Here is a 7,340-nt window from a genome sequence, read left to right as displayed (position 1 = left end):
AATACGCAGGGTTCTAATCGAGAAACAAACTAGCTAGAATATCATAAAACCCTAATTTCACCTATTCTGAATATTGTTCGAACGTTTAGGCTTATGGTCAAATGTTTGGGCTTGAGATCAAACGGTCGGTCATAGTGCAAAGAACGTTCGATCCGAATGCCAAGGTACATGCAAAGCTCCTATGTTCAAGCTTGGAGCCTTGCATGTTCATGGTGTTTATCTCAACCAACCTATATGTACAAAAAATTGTAATTCCATCAAATGTTTCTTTATTATAATGCGTTGTGGACCTTAAAAAGTTATGAAGTTTAGAGTAAATCATATTTCCTTAAATAGCAAAACTTTAAAAGCGTGCATGTATGAATTATCAATATAATAGCATATCGATTTTTATATTTCTCTTTCAACAGTCCTAATAACCTATATATAAATATTACCAACAGTATGTCACCATCCAAGCATGCAACTAATTGATCCAATCAAACTATTATGAATTACAATTAGCACAAGTTTTCTATCATAGGTTTTAATTTTCAAAAATACTTTTGTTTGTCTTCATCTTGCATGATTGCTTGATACTAAAATTTGTTTCAAAATTCGTCACTTTGCAATTTAGTCGTTGGTGAAAGTAGTGGATGAAGCTGGAAATTCTTGAGTTGCGAAAATTGGTTGATCTTTGTTTGGTGGCTCTTGAACAATAGTAATATTGAAAATTTGGCATGACACTCCAAGCCCATCAATCAATGTATCTTTTAGCCAAATAATGAATTCTTACTCCGAAGAAAGCCTTGCAAGGCTTTATATATTAGTAATGTCCTCCTATTTGTAGGAAAATAAAGTATAAGGGGTTTGATGAATTATAAAAGTAACGAGAAAAAAAAAGGAAACAACAAGAAAGAGAGAGAGAAAGAGAGAGAGAGAGAAAAGACAAAAAAAAAAAGTTTGATGGTTTATTATTATTATTTTTTAGCTTATATTATAGCTAATAGTATGTAAAGGGAGAAAAAATGAAACAAAAAAGAGTTACCATAAAATTCCCATTGATATATTTAAAATTGCATAATTGAACAATGTTGTATTGTAATTTAAGTAATAGCTTTAATGATAGCAGAAGAAGGAAAACATAAGTATAAAAACATAAATTATGTGAAAATAAAGTCCAACATTTCTCTATTCTTTTATCTTGTTTCATTTTCTGAGCAATCAAATAAGGTACCTCAAATGACATATCAATAAGATTCTCTCTGATCAATCACTATGATTTTACTTATTTCTTAAAGAAATTCTGGAATATTTGTCTATTGTAAGTTGTATGTTACAGATTTCATAAACATGTTATTGGACAAATTATTAGCTGCTCAATTATATGAGAAATTTTCAATTTATGTACTGAAAATAAATTATATCATGCAATAATATTGGTCCATCAATAGTACTCATCTTACATACCGGTGTGCGTTTGTAATACATAACATGAGAAACACTTTTAATACACAGTAAATCCTGTCATTGCATTGGATGTATATGAAGTTACTACGTTACCTAACTAAGATTGTTTGATATGATGGATTTTAAATCTCAATCTTCGAGAGAATAGCTTAGGGTAACAAGTGTTAATACAATACCTAAACATAACACTCTACAAGTATTGGCCTAGTTAGAGATCAAATTTAAAATCTAAATTTCTGATACATAAAATTAATAAAACAAAAAAATACTGATGAAGGAGCATTATAAAATCGTTGGTGATAGATGAGATTAATGCAATACCTAAACTTCTAGCTATGAATCACAACAAGAAGATTTTTGTTTCTTCCAATTTGAAAAATGCAATGGGGTTAATTTCTTGAGAGCATCCAAAATGAAGAAACAATGTATATGACATATTTTACTTTGCAGTCCACGTGTAAGTGCCATCCAAGTTCTAGAAACAAGTAAAAACATCAATAAGAGCACAGTACACCCCATATAAGAATAGACAAACAACTGTAGTAACTCTTATCCACCTACCCGAAAAATATATATAATGAAAAAAAAAGCCAGGAACAATAGTAGAGATCTTACGGTGATTAGCTCTAATTCCCATGCACGTGAAAGTTTAAAAATCAAATTACAATTATCACAAAGCAATATCAAGAGAGAGAGAGAGAGAGAGAGAGAGAGAGAGATGGAGTTAGAAAATATAAAAACCCCCAAAAAGGCATATCAGAGCAATTTTATCATTCCCAAGATACTCAACTAAAAGAAATGCTAAATACTAATCTTTTCTTTTTCACCTAAAAAGTTATGGCAGATGAAACATGGGTAAAATAACCAGCCAACTAACATGTCCCTAACCCCCCCCGGTAAAAAAAAAAAAAAAAAAAAAAACAAAACAAAAAGATAATGGAAATTTGTAAAATTGAACATTACCGGTTTACTTTTGTGCCTAGCCTTGTTAACTGTTAGCTCATAAAAACTATGTTGTTGCAATTCCATAATTATGAAAACAAATGCAGTGGAATTAGTTAGAACATGTTCAACAATTGAATATCAAAATCATACATACACACGTGTTTTCAATAGTATCTTACATGGGAAATGATAATATCATATTTCACATAAAGCAAATTCTCCACTAAGCTAGTACGAATTTCACAAAACTTGGGTGCAAGTTGATGCGGAATAGCCCAAAGAAACTCTCCTACTGTATTTCCATTGCATATCGAAATGATGAGAAAATGGACCAAGGTCAAGGACATTAGCAAAAAATTAGAAAGTATACAAATCACCTAAAATTTGAGAAGGACAAAACTAGGAGCAATATCAATAATATGTAGTTTTAGGTACCATCATTCACCTGAATCACTCGCCTATGGCCAGCACCATCCAATAGCTATAAGTAATTTCAAGAGGTGCATATGAACCACATGAAAAGCTTGATTTAGTAAAAAAATTTCACACATTCATATAAAATTTACCAGTATCAAAACATAGCACTACAAATTTGCTCATGCTCAAGAAGTCACCTACTCACTAAAAGTGTGGAAATTGTGTTTTTACACATTCGTATAAAAGGCCCATCTGCAGCTTTCCATGCTCAGCTTGTTTCTCTGCCTCTCGGTCACTAAATTGTCTACAAAAAGCATGCATCACAAGCACCCAATCATATCCTTTGTTATGCAAATTACCACCGGCAGATGAGAGTGCCGCCCACCATCTTCACCACCGGACGCCACCACCTGCAACACATCATCTGTAAAGGTAAATTTTCCTTTTTTTTTAAAAGATATTTAGGGGTTGTTGATGACATCTGGTTGTTTGATTACTTTTTGTACTTTTGAAAGAGAAATGCTATTAGTTGCATCTCCCGTAGTGAAATCATCAGAGAATAATAATGGGTTTGAGGTAAAACGAACTTGCCCCTAAAACTGTTTAGTATCAATGAAGCTCAAAAAGAGCTGCAATAAACAAGAGAAAATAACTAAACCATGTCCTCTTAAAAGTGATTAGCAACATAATAGAATCATACATCATATCTGGCAGTGTTCCTTTTTTTTTTCCCTCTTAGTTGATTCTTTCTTTTTCTGACCATGAAGACAATAAGCACTTAAAGTCTCACACAGAAAAGTCCTTTCTGAGAAGGAAAAAAATTATTGTTGAATTTTTGAATGGAAGTGTTAATTTTTTATTTATTTATTTATTATTATTATTATTTTTATCTTGGATTTTTGAATGGAAGAACAGTTATTTAGCTTTCTTGTATAGGACAATTATTTAGCTTTCTTGATTGTGGATTGACTTGATTGAAGAATGTTAAAGGGTTAACAACCTTGGTGCTTAGCATGAAGAACTAAAGCATATTGTTTGACTTTTGTTTCTTTGGTAGAGAGGTTCTTTTAGCACAAAAGTTAAAAAGTTAATTTATCTCCATCCAGTTAGGATCTCCTATAATTTGTGACATTGATACTGAGTGCAATGATGAATGTGAGGAACAATGAAGCTCTTAACCCTCCTCTTGGCCCTCCAATTGATTAGTTAAAAAAACAATTTGCTTGTATTGTATGATTTGTTAAACTTATGTTAATTGTTTCCTTTTAACTTTGGTTTTTTTTTTTTTTTTTTTTGTCATATAAATGGAAAGCAAATTGAATGTGAGTTAGATGTGGATGATACTGAGGACAATGATGGGTTAGCTATAATCATTCGTGAAAATCAAATGGTTGAAGAACCGATGGTTGGTATAATGTTTGATTCTGAAGATGATGTTTTATCATATTATAAGCAATATGCCAAGCAAGTAGGTTTTGGTGTAACAAAAAGATCTCGTACAGTTGGAGATGATGGAAAGATAAGATACTTCACCATTGCATGTCTTCATGAGGGCAAGTCAAAAAGCAAAGCATCTAACATCGTTAGGCCAAAAGCAATGGAGAAAATGGGGTGCAAGGCAAAGATTAATGCAAAATTAAGTGAAGATGGAAGATTTATGTTGTCTAGTGTCGTGCTTGAACACACTCATATAGTAAGACCAAGCAAGGCAAAATATTTTAGATGCATAATAAGTTAAACTCTCGTGTGAAAAGAAAGCTTATACAACTAGATGACACTGGAGTCCATTTGAGTAAAAATTACAAAGCTCTTGCAATTGAAGCGGGTGGATATGAGAATCTTTCATTTGGAGAGAAAGATTGTCGAAATTACATTAACAAAGTAAGGAATGAGTTACTTGGAGAAGGAGATGTCGAAGCATTGTGTAACTATTTAATGAGAATGCAACAAAAAAATGACCGCTTCTTCTATGTCATAGACCTTGATGAAGAAAGCTGTTTAAAAAATGTGTTTTGGGCAGACGCATGAAGTGGTTCAGCATATGAATCTTTTGGAGATGTCATAACATTTGACACTACATACTTGAATAATAAATACAAGATGCTATTTGCACCTTTTGTTGGAGTGAATCACCATGGTCAATCCATACTTTTTGGGTGTGGGTTACTATCAAATGAGAATACCAATACTTTTGTGTGGTTGTTCGAAAGATGGTTGAAATGCATGTCAGACCGAGCTCTAAATGCGATTATAACTGATCAAGATAGAGCTATGCAAGCTGCAATTAGGAGAGTATTTTTAAGAGCCAAACATAGATTTGGTTTATGGCATATAATGAACAAAGTTCCGCCTAAGCTTGGATCTTACTCTCAATATGAAAACTTTAATGGTGCTCTATTAAATTGTGTATATGACTCTTTGACTTGTTATGAATTTGAAACAAGATGACAACAAGTAGTTGAAAGGTATAATCTCCATGAGAATGCATGGTTATGTCAATTATATGGTGAGCGGCATCAATGGGTACCGGCATATGTGAAAGGTAAATTTTGAGCCGGAATGTCCACTACACAACAAAGTGAGAGTATGAATGCCTTTTTTGATGGTTATGTGAGGTCAAGTACTCCGTTGAAGAAATTTGTTGAGGATTATGACAATGCTTTGATGAGAATGGTAGAGAATGAGCATCTAGCTGATTTTGGATCGTTAAATAAAATGTTTCTACTTATAACTCTTCATTCTATTGAGCATCAACTTCAAGCTATTTACACAAATGAAAAGTTCAAAGAAGTTCAAGAGGAGTTTAGGGGATTCATGATGTGTTTGCCACCCTTACTAAAATGCGAAGGTGCAATTTCTACGTATGAAGTTATTGATCGTTTAACATTTTATGGTAGCTACACAAAAGAGGTAAAATATTGTGTTTACTTTAATGACAATGAATGTGTTGATAAAAAATCTACATAAATTAATAGGTAAATAATTGTACGTTTTACTTGCAAGTGCACAAGGTCAACATAGTAGTATATGGTGCAAGTACATGATCATTCCCACGAGGACTGCTGAATTTCCGTTTAAAAATAATTTCCTTAAGTAAATTAGAGATTGAGTTGATAATAATAAAAAGAGTAGAGCTTTGATATCCACCACTAATTATATTCAATTAATATAACAATATGCCTATGCTTTGATCATGTTGTGCATATCTAATGTTTGCCAACCTAAGGGCATGGGTGCATACTCCTTAAGCTATGGCTTTCCCTAAGCAACGAGTTAGGCATGGGTGTATACTCTAACTCTTCTCTTTCCTAAAGGATTTAGCATGGTATATACTAAGTTGTTCTTTAGAAAAGCATATGTTCTATGGAAATCGACAAACACACGAAGCCTAGGGCATGAGTGTATACTCCTGGTTCCCCATGTTGATTAACCCAAGAATCGCAGTGTGGATTTTTTTGTTACTTAAGTTAAACCCAGGACTCGGTCATCCAAATTGATCTAACTAATTAGTCCATACCACATGCACATGTTGATCAGGTATACACATATGAGGAATTCATGCAAGCATGTATTAATCAAGTTAAATAGCACAACAAGATCATCACAAGGCGCCAATATTGAAATATTAATTTAACATAACTAGGGTTTCAATCTAGCCATACTAAGTAAATTAGCTACACATAGAATTGATGTTAAACATCTTCATAAAATAAAAGAAAAAGGAAAGAAAAGAATAAACCCGAGACTTGAACTTGAAGAGCTCCTATTCTTCTCCTTCTCAAGTCCCCCAATTCTAGAGGCTTAAGGGTCTATTTATAGGCTTTAGAAGTCCTAGACAAAGTAGTAATCCTAGGGAATTCGTAGGGTTTTGAGACCTATTACAAATTGGAATTGGAAAACCCTAATATGGAAATAATGTCAATCCAGCCGCCACTTGATAAGTCTCCTGCGCACGGGTGTGCTCGATCGCAGGTTTGCGATCGAGCTTCTTCTGGCATGCGCTCGATCGCTCCTGGTCTGGATTGTGCTTTGTCTTCTCGGGTATTGCGCTCGATCGCAGGTACCCTACGATTGATCGCAGTACCAGGGAGCTCCAATTGTCTTCATTTACTCTTTTGAGCTCAAATCACCTAGTTTTACTTCATTTTCTTCCAAAAGCCTACAAAAGCATGAAAAATACAAAAAGGAATTAAAATGACCTAATTAACCAAAACCAAAGGATTAAAACATGCAAGTTAAGGGCTGAAAATATGAATATTTTAACACTTATCACACCCCCAAACTTACATATTTCTTGTCCCTTAGCAATACAAAACTAAAAAACAAGAATGGAAAAACAGAAAACAAAAAGATAAATCCATCTTTCGTGAGATGTACGATTGTATTTAACATATACAACAAGCCTTTTAAACCTCTAGGAATTTCCTAGAGGACGAGTGAAGTCTCGTGAGGGTTTTCCAGAAATGTTACCCACAAACATCATGCACAGTTCATGTTATTCCAAAAGTTAAAGCATCACTTCAAGATTA

Source organism: Corylus avellana, chromosome ca2 (assembly GCF_901000735.1).
Source record: "Corylus avellana chromosome ca2, CavTom2PMs-1.0".
Taxonomy (NCBI): Eukaryota; Viridiplantae; Streptophyta; class Magnoliopsida; order Fagales; family Betulaceae; genus Corylus; species Corylus avellana.
The sequence above is the reverse complement of the archived record's forward strand: the minus strand, read 5'-3'. Positions refer to the sequence as shown.